Genomic DNA, 27,462 nt, shown 5'->3' with positions numbered 1-27,462 from the left:
CGTCTTAAAAAATAAGACGTTTTATTTACTTGAAGTATAGGGAAAGTAAGGTCTGTATTATAACGATCCTTCATAAAAGAATTGTGATATGGAAAACCTGGGAGACCATTTTGTAAAACCGCAAGATGGGAATGAATTAAAAAGAAACAAGCCCCTTGGGACAAATGTAATGTGCTGTGTATGTGTCAATGTTAGTACTTGGAGAATAATGACTCAAACCAGTTACATGCTGTTTGTGCTGCTTTTCTTTGTTAACAGTGTGTCAAAGGTTTACCAGAGCCCTGAGGCCACTAATTGGCAAAAGACAACTTAAAGCAGTAATTTGTTGGTGAATGCAAAGGAAACACAGCAGCATGCCAAACTGAAGTTCATTGTGTGATTAAAGTATTGCTGGGTCCAGTAAACCAACTCTGATCTCAACCATTTAAAGGGCTTGCGGACTCCACACATCTTTTACGTAATTCCTCCACTCCGATTACTTTGGTGCATCACAGCTCTGGTTCCTGGAACAGTTCTGTGCCGCCGCGGCTTGCTTTAAGTCGAAGCATTCAATTTAATGCACAAAGTTAAATGGCAGTAGAGCAAATCACATACAGAATAACGGCAAAAGCTGGAAATCTGAAATAAAAACGCAAAACAATGCAAATAAAAGTATGTCAACATATGAAAGACATTTGAAGGAGGCTTTCAGAATTGCCGCAGTCAGACCTGATTGGCATCCTTCCATTTGCAAGAAATGATGGGAGTGCAGCCTTAGAACTTTGGTGAGGTCAGGTGAGATCATGTGGCCAACGAGCCAATTCTGGAAAGGCAAAGTCTGTCAGTGAGACACATGAAGCTGTCTCTTGTTGGTGGTGTGGGATGTTCTCTGCTGATGCCTTGTTTGCAGGGCAGGCGTCTGCCTTGGAGCTTCTGAAAGCACATGTTGTTACGGCGAACTCCTACCAGTAGCCGGTGCCGCAATTTGTGTAATCGTCTCTTAAGAGTTCACCATCTGTCTTGATTGATGTTGAGGGCTTTCACACCTATTTTGACAATATCCTTGGATCAGAGCTTTGGGCAGCCTGCTGGTCCCTTGGCACGGGCTACCTCCCTGCATCGCATATCCTAGAAAATGCAGCCATTTTCCATCCTGTGCACATGCCCAAGGCATTTCTTTCTTTAGTCGGAGCAGACAACTTTTCAGAGTGCTGAATAAAGGGAGGGAAAAGTATAGCTGGAGATCTAGAGCTGAAATATGCAAAGTGCCTATTTGTAAGCAGTTAGCATATTTGACCTCTGGCCTTTTACCTCTTGTTCTCCTCCCTCTCGGTTTTGATCAGTCTTTTAAAAGGACGGCCTGATCATCCCTAGTTTGAATGCGGGATCCCAGCTGAAGTGTTAATATAGATTTCCCTTTCACATGACACAAAGATTTGCAGAATTTATGGCATTTAAATGATGTTGAGATGATTTTCATTTTAGAGTTGGAATAACGTTATAAATGCAGATTAAAATATATAATCGGAAAGAAATGTTCACAGATGTAGCAAAAACAGTGTAAATCTTTTCTGTTGCATATCTCTGTCCAGTTACACATTACCCATTCATAGCCTAGAATTTTAGAATATTACTGCACTTACTGCTCACAATTCGGCAATTTGCCCCATAAAGTTCATGCTGACATTCTTCATTGTCAGCAAAGATATGTAGTCCCAATCGCCTGCTCACTGCCATAACCTTTAATACCTTTATAGTCAGCACGGATTTGTGAGGGGTGGGTCTTGCCTTACAAGTATTATTGACTTCTTTGAGGAGGTGACCAAGCATGTGGATGAAGGTAAAGCAGTGGATGTAGTGTACATGGATTTTAGTAAGGCATTTGATAAGGTTCCCCATGGTAGGCTTATGCAGAAAGTAAGGAGGCATGGGATACTGGGAAATTTGGCCAGTTGGATAACAAACTGGCTAACCGATAGAAGACAGAGAGTGGTGGTGGATGGCAAATATTCAGCCTGGAGCCCAGTAATCAGTGGCGTACCGCAGGGATCAGTTCTGGGTCCTCTGCTGTTTGTGATTTTCATTAACGACTTGGATGAGGGAGTTGAAGGGTGGGTCAGTAAATTTGCAGATGATACGAAGATTGGTGGAGTTGTGGATAGTGAGGAGGGCTGTTGTCGGCTTCAAAGAGACATAGATAGAATGCAGAGCTGGGCTGAGAAGTGGCAGATGGAGTTTAACCCTGACAAGTGTGAGGTTGTCCATTTTGGAAGGACAAATATGAATGCGGAATACAGGGTTAATGGTAGGGTTCTTGGCAATGTGGAGGAGCAGAGAGATCTTGGGGTCTATGTTCATAGATCTTTGAAAGTTGCCACTCAAGTGGATAGAGCTGTGAAGAAGGCCTATGGTGTGCTAGCGTTCATTAGCAGAGGGATTGAATTTAAGAGCCGTGAAGTGATGATGCAGCTGTACAAAACCTTGGTCAGGCCACATTTGGAGTACTGTGTGCAGTTCTGGTCACCTCATTTTAGGAAGGATGTGGAAGCTTTGGAAAAGGTGCAAAGGAGATTTACCAGGATGTTGCCTGGAATGGAGAGTAGGTCATACGAGGAAAGGTTGAGGGTGCTAGGCCTTTTCTCATTAGAACGGAGAAGGATGAGGGGCGACTTGATAGAGGTTTATAAGATGATTAGGGGAATAGATAGAGTAGACAGTCAGAGACCTTTTTCCCCGGGTGGAACACACCATTACAAGGGGACATAAATTTAAGATAAATGGTGGAAGATATAGAGGGGATGTCAAAGGTAGGTTCTTTACCCAGAGAGTAGTGGGGGCATGGAATGCACTGCCTGTGGAAGTAGTTGAGTCGGAAAAGTTAGGGACCTTTAAGCGGCTATTGGATAGGTACATGGATTAGGGTAGAATAATGGAGTGTAGGTTAGCTTCTTAAGGGCAGCACAGTAGCATTGTGGATAGCACAATTGCTTCACAGCTCCAGGGTCCCAAGTTCGATTTTGACTTGGGTCGCTGTCTGTGTGGAGTCTGCACATCCTCCCCGTGACTGCGTGGGTTTCCTCCGGGTACTCCGGTTTCCTCCCACAGTCCAAAGATGTGCAGGTTGGGTGGATTGGCCATGGAAAATTGTCCAAAATACTATGATTAACCTAGGACAAAAGTTCGGCGCAACATCGTGGGCCGAAGGGCCTGTTCTGTGCTGTATTTCTCTATCTATCTATCTATCTATCTATCTACCCTTGAGGCAAAGAGTGCCACAAATAATCATCTAATAGTCCTGAAATTCCATAGCTTAATGTATACAGTGGTTCCACAGATTACATAGCTAGGGAAATTATAGCATTTTACCTTCAAGTTTAAGGGGACAAAAGTGAGATTGTTGGTGCTAGTTTTTTTTGATTCCTCGGGATAGCCTGTAGGCCTGCCCAGAATGTTGCTGTGGCTCCCCAGCCTGGAGTTGGGTGCTTCCCCTCCAGGCAGGTGATCTGAAAATCCCAGTCAGTCTCCTTGACTTATCAAGGCTCTTAATGAACCTTATTGGCTACCTGCCTCATGTGGGTGGGTAAGCCTGCCGGCTCTGAATCTTCCTTGGCCAAAATTGCTGCTCAGTGAATGGGGTCAGGGGGCTGGGACTGCAGCCTGCTCCAGTATTGTGGGGCCCAGTCCAACTGAACCTCAGTGAGGCCTGAAATTTCTACCCCATTCCCCATTCAACAGTCCCACATTCCTCTTCCTCACAGTGTCCTCTTTCTGACAACACAACTGTAAAAACAAACATTGTAGGTTTTTATACATTTAGACATTCAGTCATGCATAATGCATCCAAAGAGAGACTAATAACGTTGTGCATTCCCTCAGTGCCTGCTTCCGAGGGCCTATGTCTCTCCTAATGCTTCACAAGGTGCTTCCCCAGTGATTGCAACATGAGTGGTGGACGGCTGCTGACCTCGAACTCAGGAGACTACAGGTGGCTATAGGAGGTGACCTCAGACAGCTCTGGGTCGTCAGACTGCGCCGTCTCAGCCTGACCACATCAGCCTGGGTTTGGCTGGCTGACCGTCAACAGCAATAGCGCTGGCGGTGGAGACAGGAATTGGGACAAAAATTGTTATCTTTAGACATCAAAGGTTCGTCCTCCTGGAGCCACTGGCATTCTCCCAGCAATGCTAGTAATCTGTTGAACACTTTGAACACTGGCATCCAGGGTCAGGGTTGTGGCAGTCAGAACATTCACTTCAGCAATCAGGCCATTGATCGAAGCTACTTGAGCTGCAATGGAAACAATGACACTGGCCATCAGACCCGGTACGACAATGGGTTCCAACAGGTGTACTGAACTGCTTGCTCCATATTGGAAAGGATGGGCTCCAAGGTCCGTGTTAAGTTGATGCTGCACTTCAATTGAATGAAAGAGGAAAGTGAATGTCCTGCAATAGGTCTGACTGAAGAACAGCCGTCAGTGTGTGGAAGCTGTAAGTTTTGGTGGGTGTGAGATTTTGTAGGATCCGGAATCTCCTCCAATTGGACTTCTATTAAATATAAATCCCCAAAAGCCTCATGGGCATAAACACTGCAAACAAACATACCAAACCTCAACACTCAGAGGCAGGCTGTGCTGCAAGGGGTTAATCTTCAAAACATGCCAATACCGAAACTAAGTCAATACTGTGAAAGACGCTGGGACATTACTATCTCAATGACAAAATAACGGCCATCAGCCCTCTACGGGATCTACCCGGCTCACCACGCCTCGTGAGACCTAACATGATTCCACAAGACGTCGTGATCTGAATCCCGCCCATTGTGGGCGCGATCACTACCTAGCAAATCTACATATTAGAGCAAGATAGCTAGTCTCACTCTAATATGCACTTGCTGGATCTACCAAGGCCCAGGGATCTAACCCCTTTGCCTTGGAGACCGTGGGCATTTAGGTTACAACTCACCTGCAAATTAGCCAGCCTTTAGAAACTATAGCAGATAAGCAGGCAAGAAAGTGACTTGAGCCTGCTGAAACATTCTGAAGGGAAAAGTAAGAAAAATTCACGTACTGTGATAGATCACTGAGTATCGGAGCTGAGATAGGGCCCAGGTAGGGTGCTCTTTAGGGACCAGATGCAATGGCACTTGGGGGGAGGGGGGTGGGGGTGTCCCAGGGGATCGGAGGCCCGCAGATGGTTGCTTCACTGAGCATGGTGGCACTGCTGAGGTGGCACTGGTGGGGCAGTGCCAAGGTGCCAGGTTGCCATTTTCCCATGCTGGGGATTGGGTTTCGGGGTGTCCTGTGCATGTGGGGTGCGGGGGGCTGAGGACCCCCCTGATAGATGGGTTGGGGCATGGGTGGGTTGGGTCGGGTCAGGGGGTTGACAGATTGGGGCACCATTTAAAAATGGCATCCTGATCTCTTCCTGCATTGACGAGTTCCGGTAAGCAGAGCTCCTCAGTGCAGGAAATAGGGCATCAGCGGGACATTCCCTGATAGCATGGTGTTTCTCGGCACTGCGTGCGTTGGAAATCACCCGGCTAAACACGCTCCCCGTAGAATTCTGTTCCAATTTGGTTAGATCGTGGCCAGAATCCTTGAATTCGTACAGTGCAGCAGGAGGCCATTCGGCCCATTGAGTCTGGACCGACCCTCTGAAAGAGCACCCTACCTGGGCCCTATCTCAGCTCTGATACTCAGTGATCTATCACAGTATGTGAATTTTTCTTACTTTTCCCTTCATAAAGTTTCAGCAGGCTCAAGTCACTTTCTTCCCTACTTATCTGCTATAGTTTCTAAAGGCTGGCTAATTTGCAGATGCGTTTAACCTAAATGCAGTCACCCAGAAAGAAGGATGAGTATGGATGGTTTAAACATATATAACTGGAGCAACAGTGATTTCATTACAACTTCTATCACTTTTTACAGCCATCTGCTGGATTTATAGGTGAGGGACATGGCTGTACTCAAAGTTAATGAGGGAATCACTGGCAATCGTGGTGGAGCGCTTAAGCCCGTTCCTTGTTTTAGATGAGAAACTTTAAAAGTTGTGGCTTTCAAAGGGCTCATGCTGAAGAACACAAGACTTGGCCACTGCAAATACACCGTACCCGAGATCAGAGAGTTGGAATGAAGGAAAGAGCTTGCATTTTTACAGAATGTTTCCACTATCTCAGGAAATTTGAAACCACTTTATAGCCAAGGATTTCCTATCAGGGCCGAATTTTAACATTGCCGATATTCCACCGATGGTGCTGAGGCTTTCAGTTGGACTCAGCAATGACTCCTGCATGGAGGCCCCATCCAATTGCAACTGCGTTTCACTCAAGCACTGAAATAAAAACAAAAACCTCGGGAGGACCGTCATTTTAACGGACTGCACTCTGCCCGCCAGCGACAGCGGCACCATGTCCCACCTTTTAAATTCCTCCTCCATCTGTTCCACCAGCCTGGAGAAGTTCAGCTTGTGGAGAGTCCCCCAGTTCCTTGCCACCTGCACCCCTAAATATCTAAAACTCTTTCCTGCTCTCTTAAACGGGAGTCTCCCGATTCCCTCTTCCTGGTCCCCTGGGTGTATCACAAATACCTCACTCTTGCCCAAGTTTAGCTTGTACCCAGGCCACAGTGCCCCCCCCCCCCCCGGATCGAATCCCCTGCCTCCCCTCCAGGACGGCCCCTGCACACCAGGTCCCACCATGTGGGAGCTGAGTAATCCACGCCGGTAGTACCTGTCAATCTCTTCGGCCACTCAGCCCATCGAGGCCCAGAGAATCGCTGGGGGGGGGGGGGGTCCGTTGTTAACGGCCCCCGACCGGCGTGGCGGCAATCCCGCCGGCGCCCAAAAAATGACAACAGATATTCTTGTAACAGGTTTTGTATCATCTTCTGAAATATTGCACAAGCAGATAATATCCCAAGAGGCAACCTGGCATATTGGAAAAGCCCCTTGTGCGTGTTTATGGTCTCGAATTTCCTGGTGTCCTCATCAAGCTCCAGTTGGAAATAAGAATGACTTAAGTCAAGCATTGTATATGTGAGTCCCCGGCCAACTTGTGTAGAGGTCTTCTGTCCAAGGGATGGGATACTTGTCAAGTTAGGCCACTTGGTTTATGGTGAGTTTGTAGTCACCATAATTCTGACAGAAAGAGATTCTGACAGAAAGGGCAGGTGAAAGGCAGGGACAATAGGCGCCACCAATTGTACAGGTCTTATGGTCCCTAGTTCTTCCAGGTGTGTCAACTCGGTTTCTACTTTCTGGTGTAGAGCATATGGGACAGGCTTAACTCTGAAGAATTTTGGTGTGGATTTGGGGTTCACATAAATTTTTGCTTTACACCTCATGTTTGACAAAGCTCATTTTGAAACACATTTACGTACTTGCACAGGACATCTTAGAATATGCCGCCTGATACCCTGAACATTTCTAGCCAGTTTAGCTTTATCTGACATAACTAATCTTGTCCCAAGGCTCTGCCCTTGTCCTTCCACAAAAATTATGGGTAATTGAGCCAACTGTTGTTGATATGGCACCAATGTTGTTGTGGTACCTATAGTCTTTAAGGTTTTCCCTGTAAATGTTGCCACTTTGTTATACAAGGAGCCTTCTCAGTGGAAGCTCATGATATTACAATAGTTATACACTATTTCATAAATATCACTAACACAGTATCTATTTTTCAATATTTGAGGGTCAAATAATGTTTTGAAGTTGATATTGTTACAAGAGGGTACATGAATATTAGGAACTTGGGTCCAGAAATGGGACCAAAGATGTAGCAGGCAAGTTAGGGGATTAACAGACTGACGTAAAAACTACCAGCACGGAGTCAGAGGGATACACCCACACCTGGCCTGAGTTACATTGTCTCATTCAGAATTAAACTCATTCATGGGAATACACAGGATGCTCCTGTTAAGCCAGGATGATTCACACATGATCCATTGTCCTTTGGGACACTCTTCTGTGACCAGCCATTTACCCATTACAGAGTCCGATGGCCTATTTTCTCCGTAAATGGGAGGCTAATTGCATAGCAATAGCTTGGCTCGGTTCTTTTGTATAAACGGGAGTGGGAAATCAAACAGTTAAGATAGTGATAATGGGTTCAAGTCTAGACACCCCAGGAGAAAATCTTTGTTTGAGGGGCTTGGTGGTAGCTCTCACAAATATTTACAATTACTTATTTTGGCCAGTTCAATTTTGTCAGCCTTAACTGAAAGGACTCTGCAATAGAGCAGCACTGAAGTAACTGGTACTCTTGATGTGGATATGATTGCTTATAATTCTACAGGTTGTCTTACACCCATGTTCTCTGCAGAAATAAATGCAGGGGGAAGTCTCTTTTTCTATTGGGTCTGGTGCAGGAGGTATTAAAGATCATTGGTTCAGGCAGGTTTGACCGTGAGACTGCAGGGTTGGGCTTCGATTTTATGTGCAGCTCAGATTTAGAAATCGTATCTAAAAAAAGACCTTGTTAATAGTGGTTAATGGTAATGAAGAGGTGCATGCTATTTTTGAGATTCCTTTATTCTAAATAAGATCTCGACAAATTCCCTTGGACTTCGAATGATTTAACTGCAGTTTAATTTTTTTTGGATTGTGATTCTTTCTGACGATGTCAGAAGTTTCCTCCACTCTTTTGAAACGCAAGATTGTCTAACACTAGGACGATCAAGATTAATCATTAACCAAGATTATATAGTTTTGACCTTTCTTAGAGCTCGGCGTGCATTGCATTAATGTGTAAAAGACTAAATTACATTGAATTAACCCCAAGGAAAATATTGTTGGTTGAACTCACCCCAACTGCAAAACCAGTACTGCTGCTTGCCATTACAGGAACATACATCTGTGTTATTGAAATTGAAATATTTCCAGCTATCAGAATGTTATTAAAATATTTCTGTAAGAATGCCCTCAGCTAAGGAAACAATTCTGCAAGTCTCCCATTGTCATTGCATGAATAAGTGATCAGTGTACCAAAGGTAAGGATTTGTTCGATTGTTTTGGAGTTCAGTTGCTTATTTATACTCTATTTTGGTAGAATTTGTAATTGCAATATTAACCAACTATCATTCTCTGTGGACTTAAGATGAGACTGAACAGGGCAATAAACAGACTATTGTGATAATAAATAACTTTGAGGAGCGAAAGCGAATGGAACGAATAATATCAGAGCTCAAAATTTTGAACGATGTCTAACTATCGAAAATGCTTGTCGTTTCAATGAAAGCCGAAAATAAAGACTTAACCGATACGTGTCTTGGTGAGCTCACGAGGGCTGTTATATGAAGCATGATCGCACGTAAACTTCAAAGTATCACTTGAACCCCAGAGATTGAAAAGCATTTTTAAAAATAGTAGCATTTGTGTAAATAGGGTATGTATGACACCGAATGAAACGTTTAAAAGTACTGGATCTTGCAGGAAAAAAACAATGACTGTTTTATTTTGAAACTCAATTTGTGGCTGATAAATTCACCTGGTAATTCTGGTAGCTGTGTGTGTTGATGAAGTCAAGTGAAAAAGTTGAAGTCTCATTGGGAGACATTTCTGGAATAAATTTTCAACCTTCTGTCCAGGTGGAAAATTGCTGTCACAGATCAGCCATTTAATTTTCCCTTTCCTTAATTTCATCGAGCAATTTCTCTAATGGGTGACCAATTTAGCATGCCACATTTAATATTCAAGCAGCAATATACTTCCATGTATTGATATAAATATTTAATCAAACTAATCCATTTTGAGACTTTTCAAATGCAGCTTTCTTTCTGGTTGGGTACATCAAAAGAGAACTTTTAGAATGTATTTTCAGAATGTAGATGATTAAACAGAGCAATGTAACGTCAATTCTATTGTTCTGCTACCAAATGAAGTGAAATATAGAAGACTTGTATCGTACAGTAAACAAAAGTCAATTGCTTCATATCATTCTATACTCGGAGGCTGATTATCCAAACGAACGGATTGCACAAATATTACCTTGCCTCATAACTTTCAACGTTGTGAAACCTTTTTTTGCCTAAGTATTGTATTTACCGCAAATACTCACTGACTGGAACTTAAAAAGAATTTTCATGAAATTGTGAAGTAATATTATTTTCTGAAACACAAATGATTTCAGAATATTTTCCCATGTTTATCACAGACTGCTCCGCTGACTGGGTTGTTAATATAACTAAATGGAACAGATGTATCAAATTCATTAAAATGGCCAGAGACTAAAATAACTACAGGACTATCAAATATTTAGTTCAACAGCAGCTTGCATTTATATAGTCTCATAACATCGAAAAACACCTTTAACTGTTTCACAGGAGCATTGTTGGACAAAGCCTGGTGCTGAGTTTAGGGAACGGATGTTAGGAGGAATGACTAAAAGCCTGATCAAAGAAATAGGAGGGACTTCAACACAAGAAATAGGAGCAGGAATAGACCATACGGCCTATTGAGCCTGCTCAACCATTCAGTACGATCATGGCTAACTTTGGACTTCAACTTCTCTTTCCTGCCCACTCCCTATGCCCCTTGATTCCCTGACCAAAAATATGTCTATCCCAGCATAAAATGTATTCAACAATGGAGTATTCACAATTCTTTTTTTCATAAATGTTTTTGTTGTGTTTTTGGTATACATAACAAAATATAAGTACACACAGAACAATGAGAATTTTGCAAGGTGGGCACCGCCCAGGTGCCTCTAACGATAGTTACATCGCATTCGTTTTTTGTTATTTACATGGGTTTCTTTCATCATTTCTTCTTTTCGCTCTTTTGTTTTTTTCTCTTGCCGCGTTTGCTGTGGCGATTGTGGTCCCCTGTGACTCCCCCCCCCCCCCCCCCCCCCCCCCACCCCCCCCCCACCATCCCCTCCCTTCCCCCACTTCCCCGCCTTCCCCTGCGGTCGCTGGCTCTCTTGCTGGGTTTGGTTGGACTTTCATATTTCCCCGGATACTCCCCCCCCCCCCCCCCCGTATCTTCCCTTCTGTGTCTTGACTACTTTCCCTTTATCCTTGGCTACCTAGTTGCTGGCCACAAACAGGTCCTGGAAGAGCCGAGTGAATGACTCCCATGTTCTGTGGAAGTCTTCTCCCGACTGTGGATGGCAAATTTGATTTTCTCCATTTGAAGAAATTCCAACAGGTCGGATAGCCAGTCTGCAGCTTTAGGTGGCGCTGCTGACGGGTCTGAGAGGAGCAGGTCATCCGCATGGAGCGAGATTCTATGTTCTATGCCTCCTCCTCGGATACCCTTCCAGTTCTTTGCTGTTCTGAGCGCAATCGCTAATGGTTCAATCACTAGGACGAGCAGGGGATAACAGGCATCCCTGCCTTGTGTCCCTATTCAGCTATAAGTACTTAGAGCTGGTGGTGCTTGTCCATGTGCTCCCCATGGGGGCATTATACAGGTGTTTTGACCAGGCGGTGAATCTGTTCCGAGCCCGACCCGCTCCATTACCTCTATGAGGTACTTCCATTCGACTCTGTCGAAAGCCTTTTCTGCGCCCAGAGTGACGATCACCTCTGGTGTTCTCTCTCCAGATGGGGGTCATGATCACATTCAGCAGGCGCCTGATGTTCAATGTCAGCTGTCAACCTTTGACAAAGCCCATTTGGTCTTCCTCGACCACCTCTGGTATACAGTCTCCAGCCTTTTGGCCAGGATCTTGGCCAATATTTTGGCGTCTATGTTTAGTAGTGAGATGGCTCTGTAGGAACCGCACACTGTTGGGTCTTTGTATTTTTTGGGTATTAGCGAGATTGAGGCGTGTGCCTGCGTAGGCGGCAGTGTGCCCCTCACCAGCGAGTCTGTGAACATCTCCTGTCAGTACCGCCCCAGTGTTGTCGTGAATTTTTTGTAGAAGTCCGCCGGGAAACCGTCCGGTCCTGGTGCCTTCACTGCCTGCATGGAGCTAATACTCTCCATGGCATCTCCCAGTTCTAGCGGTGCTTCCAGGCCCATTTTCCTATCCTCCCCCACAACTGGCATATCCTGTCATCAAGGAACTGCTTCATCCCCGAGTCCCCTGCTGGGTGCTCCGAGGTTTACAGCCCCTGGGAGAAGGCCTCAAATGCTTTGTTGACCTTGACTGGGTCCGTTTCTGGTGTACGTCTGCTATCCAAATTTGTGGATCTCCCTTGTGGCTGCCTGCTTTCTCAGCTGGTGCGCCAGCAGGTTGCTGGCTTTGTCTCCGTATTCATACAGGGTCCCCCATGTGGAGTTGGTGCACCATTCTCCTCGTGGAGAGCTGGTCACAGTCCATCTGTAGCTTTTTCCTCTCCGCCAGGAGCTCCACAGTTGGGGCCTCGGAGTATTGTCGGTCCACCTCCAGTATGAAGTCAACTAGCTGTTGCCTAGCCACCCTCTCCTCCCTGCCTCTTCATGCTTTAAAAGAGATAATTTCTCCCCTGATCACAGCCTTTACCGTTTCTCAGAACGTGGAGGGTGAGACCACCCCGTTATGGTTGTTATTTGTATATTTGTCTATCGCCTGTGTTATTTTCTCGCAGAAGGCCTTGTCGGCCAGTGAGGCCATGTCGAACTTCCATGTGGGGTGTTGGGCACTGCCTGTCTCCAACCTCACATCCATGTAATGTGGAGCGTGGTTGGAGATTATGATTGCGGAGCATTCCGGCCGAACCAGTTCTGGAAGCACCGATTTCCCCCACTACAAAGAAGTCGATCTTTGAGTATACATTATGCACTGGGGTGAAGAAGGAGAACTCCTTCTCCCCTGGGTGGTTGAATCGTCATGGTTATACCGCCCCCGTCTGCTCCATAAAAAGGCTGAGTTCCTTTGCCATGCTGGAGGTCCTTCCCGTTTTGGGGTTCGACCTGTCTGTCAGCGGGTCCTGTATGCATTTGAAGGCCCCTCCCACCATGTTCAGTTGGTGCGTATCCATGTCGGGCATTTCCATCACGGTCTTCTTTATAAACTCCTTGTCGTCCCAGTTGGGAGCATACACATTAACGAGGACTACCGGTGCCTCGTCTAGGACACCGCTGACCATGACGTACCATCTCCCTGTATCCTGTGCCCAGTACCGTCTGTCGCCGTAAACATCGTCCTCATATTAATTAGAATCATTACCCCCTTGGCCTTCGTCCCATAGCAGGAATGGTAAGTCTGTCCCACCCAGCCCTTCCTTACCCACAGTCAGTCCTTCTGCCCCAGGTGCGTCTCTTGGAGGAAGACTATGTCGGCTTTCATATTCCTCAGGTGGGTGAAGTCTCTGGATCTTTTCACTGGGCAGGTAAGTCCCCTGACATTCCAGGTGACTATCCTGGTGGGGTTTTTTGTCCCCCGCTCCTGTAGGATTAACCATACTTACCTGGTGGACGAGCCCCTGCACTCCGGGGATCCTCTTTGTTAGGGGGCTGTCCAAAATGACCGCGGTCACTGTTCTCCCCATGGGGTCGGGCCCCTGCGCTCCGGAGTTGCTCTTTGCCCAGGCGACATCCAACATGGCCACCAACTGTGCATCCACCACATGGATATGCCCCTGCACTCTGGAGTCTCCCTTTGCCCATTCTAGGCCCGTTCTAGGTGCTTGCTTACAGCGCCATTTTGTTCCAAGACACTGGTTGCGGCCCGCTGTAGCCATACTGCCGTTTTCAGTCTGCCCTTGTCTGTTTCTTTCTCCCGGTGCCCCCCTATCCACTTTCTCCCCTTCCTGTAGCCCATCCCCCCTATTCCATTTCTCCCTACTTCTCTCCCTACTTAACCCCCTCCCTCCCCGGCCAGGCGCTGTCCCCTAGATGGAGACGCCTCGCGGCCTCTGTATTTTGGATGAGTCCCAGCGCTAGTTATCCCGCTAGTGTGGTGGCTCTCCTCCCGGGAGTTCCTGTCTTTTCTTTTCTCGCCCGCTCTCCGAAATACCTATCTACTCTATCCCCTGTCTTACGCTGTACCTTTCTGTACGCCACTCATCCTTCCCTCTATCACTACCCTCGTTGTTCAGAACGAGGCCACGTTCCCTCGCGCAAAGTGGTCTCTTTGGTGGTGGCTTGTTGTGTTGTTTGTACAGGTTGTAGTGGGGGGGGGGGGGGGGAGAGGTTTTTCTCTCCCCCCCCTCCCATGTCAGCCCATGTAGCGTTACCATTTCTTTCCGTGGGCTCCTCATCATTTTCCCTGTTGCTGCTTTTCAAGCCTGTATTCTGCGATGAACTTATCTGCTCTTGTATAGTGTGACCTTTGCCTTGGTCAGGTCAGCCCCAATTTCCAGGCATATTCTCATCTTATGTCCTTCCCAGCTGCAGTTTTTGGAATGTCAGTCCCATTCCAGGATTCTCACCCGGTCTTGGTAACGGTGCATTTTCGCTATAATTGCCCTTGATTGGTCCCCGGCTTTGGGCTTAGGTCGGAGCGACCGATGTGCTCTGTCTATTTCTGGTGGGGTGTCCACCAGGTTTCCCAGCATTTGGGCCACATAGTCTGTGGGTCCCTACCTTTGACCCCCTCTGACAGGCCCACGATCCATACATTTTGCCGCCTCGACCGGTTCTCTTGGTCCTCGACCTTTCCTTTTAGGCTGTCCTGTGTCGCAACCAGCCTCGCCATCTCTTTTTCTAGGGCGATGATCCGGTTACTCTGGTCCACAGCGACCCATTCCTGGGCCTCCAATCTCTTTTCAGCTTTGTCCAGGGCTTCAGCTACCCTGCCCTTCACCGCTGCCTGGACGTTAACTTTTGTCTCCTCCCTCCGTTCCTTCAGCACTCTTGAAAGGAACGCCATCCAACCATTCCCGGTGAGGGAGGGCTCAGCGTGTGGCTGTTCGGGCTGTCTCGCTCCGGCGAAGTTTGGGTTTCGCCGCCTCGTGCGGCAATCGGCTCATCTGTTCGTTGCTAATCCAGGCTCCATCCACTCCTGGGGCAGGTTTCTCCATCCCGCCGCACCAGATTTCTGGTTCAGCACACCGTTGGGATTCTCCATTTCGCCAGCTGGTCAATGGGGTTTTCCATCGTGGGGCAGCCCCACACCATCGGAAAACCCCCCGGGCTGCCGGCAAAATGGAGCATCCCGCCGGTGGAGAATTGAGCCCCTGGTCTCAGCTCCCTCCTGGTTTGGCTTTTACCTGGCATTCTTTTCCTTTTTCTCTTTCCCCCTCGTTGTTCTGCTGAGGTCGGGGGGATGAGTTGTTGAGTTTTTAGGCGATTTTCCGTTGAAACGTGGTTCTTTTGCAGGTTTGCGAGAGGAGAGCCCACCTAATGTGCGATTTCTCAGCACATCGTCTTCGCCGGAAGTCAGAATTCACAATCCTATATGGCAGAGAATTCCACAAGATCACAAGGAGTAAACTGGTTTGCTAGCGATGCTGCGCCTACTCGGCCGAGCCACCTCCCCGTTTTTCTGGACCCAGGTTTGGTTGAATTGATTCTCCAGGGCTCTGCTTGGGCAGTTACATGCATTTGAATCCGGTGTTGAAGACTGGAACCAGTACACAGAAAGGATGCCTTACTTCTTCCGGGCCAACAAAATCATGAAGAACAAGCTGCGCAGGCCGCCAACGATCATACTGTTGGCGGCCTGTGCAGCGCACAAGGTCGGGGTGATCTGGAGTCTCAAGAACTCTGCGGCGCCAGACACGCAATCGTTCGACCAGCTCATGGTACTTGTGGCACAATACTTGAACCAAACCCTGTCAGTGATCGTTCAAAGATAACGGTTTAATACAGCAGAGAGGTCCCCTGGTGAGTCTGTCTCCGAGTTCGTATCACGCCTACGGAAGATCACCAGGTTTGTGAGTATGGAAATGCTGTATCAGATGTGGTCTGCTATCGTTTAATCTGTGGTATAAATAATATGGAAACACAGAAAAAGCATTTCTCCAAAATCTCACTCACCTTTCAGCAGGACCTGCAGATCTCCTTGTCCCGGGAAAGCATGGAACGTGGTATCCAAGAGATACAAGGGATGGAAGTGAATGTTTTGGGATGTCGTCCCTCAAGTGGTAACCCCACAGCACGGACCGAACACCACAGTAACCCCAGCATCTGGGCGATGTCACCGGACGCAGATGAAGGTGATTCCGGCCTGGGTGTGAGATGTGGGCACTGGTCTCAGCCTACCCACAGGAGGGTCAGTGCTCTAGGCTCCCTGGGTAAGATAGGCAACAGTCGGGACTGGGCCTTCCATCTGGGTGACCCAGAAGAGGCCAACGATGAGACTGAGATGCAGCTGAACTATTTGGCATAGCCTCTTGACGGCCAGGGCCCTATTGATATTCCGATACAGGTGAATGGCTATATGGTCCAAATGGAGTTGGATACAGGAACTGCTGTTTCTCTGCTGGCGCAGAGCACCATTGATCTCATAAAACGAGGTGTGCACACTTTGACTTTGACTGATACCGCAGCTCGCTTAGTTACTCCAGTATTTTATGGGCGCCAATCAGTTCATCTTCCCCTCACTGTTGTGCAAGGAAGTGGCCCTAGCCTATTGGGCTGCTATTGGCTACACCAACTGAAGGTGGATTGGCAACATATCCTCCAAGTGGGATCGGGCGGTCTGTGTGCGTCACTGAGCAAGTTCCCCGAGGTTTTCCAGCCTGGCTCGGGTGCCATTAAACAGGCCGTGGCCAAGATCCAAGTGGACCCGGAGGCCCAACCCTGATATTTTTGTGTCCACCCAGGTCCCTACGCTTTAGTGGAGAAATTCAAGACCGAACTTCGTTGTTTGGAGAGTTTGGGCATCATTAGGCCTGTGCGCTTCTCTGATTGGGTGCTGTCGGTGGTCCCCGTAATGAAGCCGGACAAGATAGTCGGTTTTTGTGGCCCTGGGACTTGACGATGAATTGACGCTTTCGAAGTTGGACCTTTTCCCCTACCATGCATCAAGGGGGCAGCACGGTAGCATGGTGGTTAGCATAAATGCTTCACAGCTCCAGGGTCCCAGGTTCGATTCCCGGCTGGGTCACTGTCTGTGCGAAGTCTGCATGTCCTCCCCGTGTGTGCGTGGGTTTCCTCCGGGTGCTCCGGTTTCCTCCCACAGTCCAAAGATGTGCGGGTTAGGTGGATTGGCCATGCTAAATTGCCCGTAGTGTCCTAAAAAAGTAAGGGGGGGGGGGGGGGTTGTTGGGTTTTGGGTATAGGGTGGATACGTGGGTTTGAGTAGGGTGATCATTGCTCGGCACAACATCGAGGGCCGAAGGGCCTGTTCTGTGCTGTAATGTTCTATGATCTGTATGTAACATTGGCTGGTGGCTGCACATATACGCTTAACTACAGCTGGAGCTCGATAAATCATCAAAGGATTCTATGAGTACACCCTGCTCTCAGAATATTTGCAGAACCTCGAGGCGGTGTTGAAACATCTTTCAGAGTATGCGGTCTGCCTGCGCCGCACAAAGTGCATATTTCACACAAAGTAAGTGGTCTGTTTGGGGAGTCAGTGGACCGAGACGGTCTGCACCCGGTCACCAAGAAAGTGAGAGCTGTCAATGTGGCCCCCACACCGTGAGACGTCCCTGAGCTTCGCTCTTTTCTTGGACTAGTAAATGATCATGGGCGACTTATTCCAAATCTGGGAATCATCCTGGTCCCCCTTCACTTGCTCCTTGCACCAGCCTTGGGAATGGAGCAAGGCTCCGGATGAGTCGTTTACGAAGGTGAATCGGCGATTGTGCTCTTTGACGATGTTGACGCATTTCAACATTTCAAATTCTTTATACGTCACATGCGATGCATCGCCGTATGGGATTGGGACATTCCTCTTTCATCGGATGAGTGATGGCCGCCAATGGCCAATCACCTTTGCTTCCTGGATCCTTGCTGCGGCTGAGAGAAAATGTGCCGAAATCAAAAAGAATACCGGGGCAGGATTCTCCAGTCACCGACAGCAAAATCACATTCGCCGATTGGCCAGAGAATCCCTGTTTGCGTTGAAATTGGGGGCGGTGCCACTTTTGCGATGCTCCGGCCCCTCAGAAACGGCACCGGGACGGCCTCAGGATGTCACCTGAGGCCCTCACCTGATGCTCCGCCCCCGATGGGCCAAGTTCCCAAAGGAGTGGAGCACTTATCCTATTTATGTTCGTGAACCCAGCGTGGTGACTGCGGACTGAGTGGGTGGGAGCCGTTCCGCAGGCAGGCGGCCTTTGGTGGGGGCTGGATGCACTGGTGGTGGGTGATACAGGGGTGGCGAGCCTGGTCAAAGGGGGGCAGTTTTAGGCAGACTGGGTCCGCACGCAGCCATCGCCGTGTTGCACGCCGCGGCTGCTGAAGGCTACCGCCACGAGCATGTTTGGCCACGGACCCGGCAATTCTCCAGCCATCTCCGCAGGTAAAGGGGCCAGGGGCTTTACGCTGCGTGCCTGTTAGGCCCCCACCAGACGGAGGATTGGTGCAGTTTTTGCGCCGTTTGTTCGGGCGTAAAACGCCGGCATCAGCACTTGGTCTTCAAATCAGAGATTCCAACCCCTGGTATTTGGTGGAAAGCAGTTTCATCACTGCGTCTATGACTGTCATTTCTTTATCATCATGGATCACAAGCCGTTGCTGGGCCTCTTCCATGAATTCAAGGTGATCCCGTCAATTCCGTCTGCGAGGATTCAGCGCGAGGCCTTGTTATTTTCTTCTTCCAGATACTCTTTCGAGTACCACCCAGGGACCCAGATAGCGCATGCTGATGCATTGAGCCATCTTCCCTTGTAGAACAAATCCGCGAACCCCCCTTACGGCGGACCGAGTAGTCGATGTCCTGAATTTTATGGATTCCTTGCCTGTCACTGCATCGTTTATCCGTGTCTGGACGCAAACCAGCCCCACTCTTGCCAAGGTGCTACATCTGGTGCTATACCATGGCCAGCGTGGGCAGCTGCCAGGAGAACTGAAGGCTTTCTCCTCCAGATTCTCAGAGCTGACCGTGGAAGATGGTATCCTCCTCTGGAGCACGAGGGATGTTTTTCCGACAAAGGACCAGGCATTCATGTTGAAGAAGCTTCACAACGGGCACCCCGGAGTGTCCACAATGACGATGCTGACGAGACGCGATGTCTGGTTGCCTGTTTGGACATGGATATCGAGACGTTGGCCCAACAGTGCTCCATCTGCCAAGAGCACCAGAAGCTTCCCGCAACGCACCCCCAAACCCTTGCGAGTTGATGGGACGCCTTGGGCTCAGGTACACGCCAACTTTGCCAGTCCATCCCTGGGTTCAATGTTTCTCATCCTGCTGGACATCCAATCCAAGTGGTTGGAGGTCCATAGTTGGCGACGATCACCTCCCGGGTAACTTTTGAACAACTGCGTATTTCCTTTTCCACCCACAGAATTTCTGAGGTGCTTGTGAAAGATAATGGGGCCTCTTCCACAAGTGAAGAGTTTGCCGCTTTTGTGGAAAGGAATGGGATGCGCCATGTCCAGACTTCCCCATACCATCCGCTCACCGAATGGCTTGATAGAGAGGACCATGCAGATGATTAAACGGGGGCTAAAGAAACAGACTTCAGGCTAGATGGAGATCAGACTGGCAAGGTTTTTATTTTCATACAAAACTATGCCACATACAGTAACCAGGCTGGCCCCCACTGAGATGTTAATGGGTCATAGGCTTTGTACACGACTGAGTTTGATTATCCTGGACATCGGTGCAAAGATGCCCCGTAACCAAGATTTGCAAGGGTGTTGTCCAGTTTGACGTTGATTTCTTCGACACTTAGCCACTGACGATGTGGTGTTCATTCGTAACTTCAACTACAGTGCTCGCTGGCTCTCTGGGATTGTTGTTCACCAAACAGGAACAGTGTCTTACCAGGTTTGGGTCCAGGGGCAACTGATGTGACAGCATTTGGATCACGTTCTCTCATGGTGGTTACTGCCTCGTGAGCTTTCCAAATCAGAATTTCCATCATCAAAGTTCAGCTATTACAACGTTAGCCACAGGAAATAACTAGTTTACATTGTACTTAATAATTCAGCATAAATATACCACAAAGAGCTACATTCTTGAGTGTTTAAGTTTTAGCTAACAAGTTAGTTCTTTTAAAGAAGTACATGTACATGTTTGGGTTTGCTTTGTTATTAGGTACTGTAATAAAGAATAACAGTGGAGTGGTGGTAATGTAGATGGTTATCCAGATGCCTGGACTAATGCCAGGGGACATGGGTTCAAATCCCTCCACAGCACCAATTTAAATTTAATTAATAGAACCTGGAATGTAAAACTAGTCTTAGTAATGGTGACCATGAAGTCGTCATCAATTGTTGTAAAAACTCATCTGGTTCCCTAATGTCCTTTAGGGAAGGAAATCCACCATAGATTCATAGAATTTACAGTGCAAAAGGAGGCCATTCGGCCCATTGAGTCTGCACCGGCTCTTGGAAAGAGCACCCTACCCAACCGCATACCTCTACCCTATCCCCATAACCCAGTAACTCCACCCAATACTAAGGGCAATTTTGGACACTAAGGGCAATTTAAACAAAGAACAAAGAACAAAGAAAAGTACAGCAGAGGAACAGGCCCTTCGGCCCTCCAAGCCCGTGCCGACCATGCTGCCCGACTAAAGTACAATCTTCTACATTTCCTGGGTCCGGATCCCTCTATTCCCATCCTATTCATGTATTTGTCAAAATGCCCCTTAAATGTCACTATCGTCCCTGCTTCCACCACCTCCTCCGGCAGCAAGTTCCAGGCACCCACTACCCTCTGTGTATAAAACTTGCCTCGTACATATACTCTAAACCTTGCCCCTCGCACCTTAAACCTATGCCCCCTAATAATTGACCCCTCTACCCTGGGAAAAAGTCTCCGACTATCCATTCTGTCTATGCCCCTCATAATTTTGTAGACCTCTATCAGGTCGCCCCCTCAACCTCCGTCATTCCAGTGAGAACAAACCAAGTTTATTCAACCGCTCCTCATAGCTAATGCCCTCCATACCAGGCAACATCCTGGTAAATCTCTTCTGCACCCTCTCTAAAGCCTCCACATACATCTAGTAGTGTGGCGATCAGAATTGAACACTATATTCCAAGTGTGGCCTAACTAAGTTTCTATACAGCTGCAGCAACATGACTTGCCAATTCTTATACTCAATGCCCCGGCCAATGAAGGCAAGCATGCCATCTGCCTTCTTAACTACCTTCTCCACCTGTGTTGCCCCTTTCAGTGACCTGTGGACCTGTACACCTAGATCTCTCTGACTTTCAATACTCTTGAGGGTTCGACCATTCACTGTGTATTCCCTACCTGCATTAGACCTTCCAAAATGCATTACCTCACATTTGTCCGGATTAAACTCCATCTGCCATCTCTCTGCCCAAGTCTCCAAACGATCTAAATCCTGCTGTATCCTCTGACAGTCCTCATCGCTATCCGCAATTCCACCAACCTTTGTGTCGTCTGTAAACTTACTAATCAGACCAGTTACATTTTCCTCCAAATCATTTATATATACTACGAACAGCAAAGGTCCCAGCACTAATTCCTGTCACAGCCCTCCAATCAGAAAAGCATCCTTCCATTGCTACTCTCTGCCTTCTATGCCCAAGCCAGTTCTGTATCCACCTTGCCAGCTCACCCCTGATCCCGTGTGACTTCACCTTTTGTACCAGTCTACCATGAGGGACCTTGTCAAAGGCCTTACTGTAGTCCATCTAGACATCATCCACTGCCCTACCTGCATCAATCATCTTTGTGACCTCTTCGAAAAACTCTATCAAGTTAGTGAGACATGACCTCCCCTTCACAAAACCATGCTGCCTCTCACTAATACGTCTATTTGCTTCCAAATGGGAGTAGATCCTGTCTCGAAAAATTCTCTCCAGTAATTTCCCTACCACTGACGTAAGGCTCACCGGCCTGTAGTTCCCTGGATTATCCTTGCTACCCTTCTTAAACAAAGGGACAACATTGGCTATTCTCCAGTCCTCCAGGATATCACCTGAAGACAGTGAGGATCCAAAGATTTCTGTCAAGGCCTCAGCAATTTCCTCTCTAGCCTCCTTCAGTATTCTGGGGTAGATCCCATCAGGCCCTGGGGACTTACGTATCTTAATATTTTTCAAGATGCCCAACACCTCGTCTTTTTGGATCTCAATGGGACTGAGGCTATCTACACACCCTTCTCCAGACTCAACATCCACCAATTCCTTCTCTTTAGTGAATTTAGCATGCCCAATCCACCTAACCTGCACATCTTTGGACTGTGGGAGGAAACCAGAGCACCCGGAAGAAACCTACGCAGACACAGGGAGAACGTGCAGACTCTGCACAGACAGTGATCCAAGCCGGGAATCAAACCTGGGACCCTGGAGCTGTGAAGCAATTGTGCTAATCACTATGCTACTGTACTGCCCCTAAAATGAATTCACCCAATCCCCCCCAAGACCATCTTTACCTGGTCTGGCCTGCATGTGACTCTGAAATGGCCCAGCAGACCACTAAGTTCAAGCGAAATTTGTGATGGGCAACAAATGCTAACCAGCCCACATCCCATGAAGGAATAAAGCAAAAGACATTGGAATTCTTCGCCCAGGGCTTCCGGTTATGACCATAGAGTGAGTGGTCACATACAGGGCTGTTCCTGCTTAAAGTCACGGGAAAGGACTCTTTTCACACAGATCCAGGTGGAATTTTGATGAAAAGGCGAAGGTGAATGTTAGAGGAATAGTTTACCCCTGGAATGGTATGTCTCCTGATCGCCAGGCCCGGCAGAAAACAGTGAGAAATTTGGCTGGAAAGTTTAAACAGCCCTGTGCTGCAGCAACAGCCTCTTCCAGCATGCAGGCGGGGAGAGGGGCAAACTGGAAAGCCCCAGATACAGGAACTGATGACTTTTATCAAGGAGGAATTCCATAAACAGAGGAAAGAAATGTGAGGATCATGAAAAGGCCACTGCAGAAGCAGTGGCACCCCTGAAGAGTACTTTGGAGCGGATGGAGAGGTGTTTGGAGCTGCAGGGGTCACAGATTCGGGAGATTGAAGGAGTGACCTCGCACCACAGCGATCGTGTGGTGGCTCTGGAGGCGGAGATGAGGCTCCTAGGGGACCTTTGTAAAACGTTGAGGGCAAAGGTTGAGGAGCAGGAGAATACCTCGAGAAGACAGAACCTGTGATTGTGGGCCTGGCTGAAGGAGTGGAAGGTGTGAGTGCCACGCGGTACGTCTCGAGGATGCTGGCGGGGTTGGTGGCAGAAGGGGTGCTGGATAAGGCACTTGAAGTGGACCGAGCGCATAGATCTCTGAGGCAGAAGCCTCGAGCTGAGGAGCCGCCGCAGGCGGTGATCGTGAGACTTCATAAATTTGTGGAGAAAGATAAAATTCTACAGTGGGCCAGGGAGAAGCGTAGCTGCGACTGGGAAGGAAATAAAGTCCGGATTTATCAGGACATCGGAGCCGAGATGGCAAAACGGCGGGCAGGTTTCAATAAGGCCAAGACAGTGCTGTACCGGCGGCAGATCAGGTTTGGGGTGCTCTACCCGGCGAAATTATGGGTGACGTTCGGAGGCCGGGAGTATTATTTCAAGTCCCTAGAAGTGGCCGAAGACTTCATTAAGGAGCATAAACTGGGGGAGAACTGAGTGGACAATGCTTGGGAACTAGGTAATGGTTGGGAGCATGTTTGAAGTGGGTGTAGGGAGTGAGGGATCTTTGCCTTTTTTTGTGGGGGGTGGGGGTTTCTGTTCAATGCTGAGATTGTAAGGAGTTGTAGGGGTGAAATGTTTATGTGGGGATGGATGTTTAGGGGCTGGTTTAGCTCACTGGGCTAAATCACTGGCTTTTAAAGCAGACCAAGCAGGCCAGCAGTACGGTTCGATTCCCGTACCAGCCTCCCGGACAGGCGCCGGAATGTGGCGACTAGGGGCTTTTCACAATAACTTCATTGAAGCCTACTCGTGACAATAAGCAATTTTCATTTCATTTCATGTTCCCATCCCCTCTCCTGTTTTATGGGACTGTTGGTGTTTAACATCTGTTTGTTTGCTTTTGGAGAAGGCTACCTGGAGTTCAGGAGAAGTCCTTGTTTGGGTGGGGGAGGCTAAGGCTTCTTTTCACATGTCTATAAGGTGTATTCAAGGATTGATTACTTTGTAGTGAGTCGGGAGATTTTGGTTGGGGTGGAGGGGGCAGAGTCTGCGGGGATAGTTATCTCGGACCATGCACCCCACTGGCTGGATATTTGGATCAGTACGGGACAAGAGCAGAGGCCGGGGTGGAGGTTTGACTCAGGGTTGTTGGCGGATGGAGGTTTTTGTGATAAGGTGCGGCTGGCGATTAGGGATTATGTGGAGTTCAATCAGAATGGGTTGGTGTCGGCGGGTATTTCTTGGGAAGCGCTGAAGGCAGTGGTCCGGGGAGAAATTATCTAATTTACGGTTCGTGCGAATAAGGAAAGGAGGGCGGAACATGACCGTCTAGTGAGTGAGATAGTGGAGGTGGACAGGGAATATTCGAAGGTGCCTACCATGGAGGGATTGGCGAGGAGGAAAGCGTTGCATGGGCAGTTTGACAGGCTGACAATGGGGTGGGTGGTAGGACAACGCGTAGGGCAAGAGGGGTGCAAACGAGTATGAGGGGAAGGTGAGCCGCATGCTGGCGCACCAGCTGCGGAGGCAGGCTGCGTCCAGGGAAGTATTGAAGATCCGGACTGGGGCTGGGGGTGTGGTGTCAGAGCCAGGGAAGATAAATGAGGCATTTAGAGAGTATTACCAGGGACTTTACGAGGCAGACCCAGGAGGAGAGGAGGGGGACATGGGGCGATTTCTGGACAAGCTGGAATTTCCCCAGGTGGAGGAAGCAAAGAGGCAGGTGTTGGAGGAGCCCCTGGGGCTGAGGGAGGTGCTGGATAATATCAGGGGTATGAAGTCTGGGCAGGCCCCTGGGCTGGATGGGTACCCGGCAGAATTTTATAAGGAATTTGCAGCGGACCTGGCACCACATCTGTTGGGGGCGTTTAATGAAGCACTGGAGAAGGGGGAGTTGCCGGAGACGATGAAGCAGGCAGTAATCACACTAATCCGAAAGAAGGGAAGGATCTGGTGGAATGTGGGTCGTATAGACCCATATCACATTGAACACGGATGTGAAAGTATTGGCTAAGTTGTTGGTGGGGAGATGGAGGATTGTGTCCCGGGGGTGGTTGCAGAAGATCAAACAGGCTTCGTGAAGGGCAGGCAGCTCGCGAATAAGATAAGACAGTTGTTGAATGTGGTGATGAATCCATCGGAGGCTCTGGTACCGGAGGTGGTGGTGTCCATGGATGCGGAGAAAGCATTTGATCGGGTGGAGTGGCTGTACTTGTTCCAGGTTTTGGGAAGGTTTGGGTTTGGGCCGAGATTTGTGGCATGGGTACGGTTGCTGTATGTGGCACCAAGGGCGAGGGTGAGGACGAATGATATAAGCTCATGAAGCTTTGGCTTACACAGGGGTACGAGGTAGGGGTGCCCGCTGTCGCCGCTGCTGATTGCGCTGGCCATAGAGCCATTGGCGATGGCTCTCAGGGGGTTGGCAGAGTGGCAGGGGATAATGAGGGGACAGAGGGAGCATCGGGTGACCTCTTGCTGTATGTTTCGGATCCATTGGAGAGTATGGGAAGGATTATGGGCTTGTTGGGAAGGTTTGGAGGGTTGTCGGGATACAAGCTGAATGTAGGGAAAAGCGAGGTATTCCCAGTGAATGAGCTGGCACAGCGGGCTAAGTTAGGGGGGATGCCATTTACAGTAACAAGGGATAGGTTTAGGTTCTTGGGGATTCAGGTAGCAAGGGAATGGACGGGGCTCCATAAGTGGAACTTAACGAAGCTGGTGGAGGAGGCCAGGGAGGATCTTAAGATGTGGGATACACTGCAGTTAATGTTGGCGGGGAGGGTCCAAGTGGTGAAAAGAAATATTCTGCCAAGGTTCTTTTTTTTTTTTAAATAATTTTTATTGAAAGAATTTTTTACATGAAGATATTTACCCCAACTAACTATAAAATATTACAAAATATTCCCTCTTAACAAATATCCCCCCCCCCGCCCGAACTCGCGCGCGTTGTCCCTCCCCCCCTCCCCCCTCCCCCAAAAACAAACCAAGCAACAATCAACATCAGACATGAATTGCGAGCAAATTTGCCCGCGTTTCAACCGTAAATAACCCACCACAACCGTTGTTGCCACCCCCCCCTCCCCCCCCCCCCCCGGGTTGCTGCTGCTACGACCTCTGTACCCTATCTCTGAGCCAAAAAGTCGAGGAACGGCTGCCACCGCCTGAAGAACCCTTGTACCGACCCTCTCAGGGCGAATTTGACCCTTGTCCAACTGAATAAAGCTTGCCATGTCATTAATCCAAGTTTCCACGCTTGGAGGCCTCGCGTCCTTCCACTGTATTAGTATCCTTCTTCGAGCAACTAGGGACGCAAAGGCCAGTACTCCGGCCTCTCTCGCCTCCTGTACCCCCGGCTCCACCCCAACCCCAAAGATCGCAAGCCCCCATCCTGGTTTGACCCTGGATCCCACCGCCCTCGACACCGTCCTTGCCACCCCCTTCCAGAACTCCTCCAGTGCCGGACATGCCCAAAACATATGGACATGGTTCTCTGGACTTCCCGAACACCTGACACATCTGTCCTCACCCCCAAAGAACCGACTCATCCTTGTCCCCGTCATATGGGCTCTATGTAGCACCTTAAATTGAATGAGGCTAAGCCTCGCACACGAGGAGGAAGAATTAACCCTCTCCAGGGCATCAGCCCATGTCCCATCCTCTATCTGTTCTCCCAGCTCCCCCTCCCACTTGGCTTTCAGCTCCCTACTGATGCCTCCTCCGCCTCCTGCATTACTTTGTAGATGTCCAGATATCCTCCCCCCCTCCGACCCAGACCCCCGAGAGCACCCTATCACTCGCCCCCCTACTGGGGAGCAAGGGAAACCCTTCCACCTGGCGTCTAGCAAATGTCTTCACCTGCAAATGTCTAAACATGTTTCCCGGGGGGAGCCCGAATTTCTCCTCCAGCTCTCTCAGGCTCGCAAACCTCCCATCTACAAACAGATCCTTCAGCTGCCTGATGCCCACCCTGTGCCAGCTCTGAAATCCCCCGTCCATGTTCCCCGGGATGAATCTATGGTTCCCTCTTAACGGTGCCTCCATCAGACCTCCCACTTCCTCCCTGTGTCGCCTCCACTGCCCCCAGATCTTGAGGGTGGCCGCCACCACCGGGCTCGTGGTGTACCTCGTGGGAGGGAGCGGCCATGGCGCCGTTACTAAGGCCCCCAGGCTTATGTTGCCACAGGACGCCCCTCTCCATTCGTTTCCAAGCTGCCCCCTCCCCTTCCATCATCCACTTGCGCACCATCGATACATTTGCGCCCAGTAATACCCTGAAAGATTGGTAATGCCAGCCCTCCACTATCCCTACTCGCTCCAAGAAGACCCTCCTCACCCTTGGGTGCCGTGCGCCCACACGTAGCTCATGATGCTACTCGTCACCTTTTTGAAGAAGGCCCTAGGGAGGAAGATGGGCAAGCACTGAAATAAAAACAAAACCTCGGGAGGACCGTCAT

This window comes from Scyliorhinus canicula, chromosome 7 (assembly GCF_902713615.1).
Source record: "Scyliorhinus canicula chromosome 7, sScyCan1.1, whole genome shotgun sequence".
In the NCBI taxonomy this organism is placed as follows: Eukaryota; Metazoa; Chordata; class Chondrichthyes; order Carcharhiniformes; family Scyliorhinidae; genus Scyliorhinus; species Scyliorhinus canicula.
Note: the sequence above shows the minus strand (reverse complement) of the source record.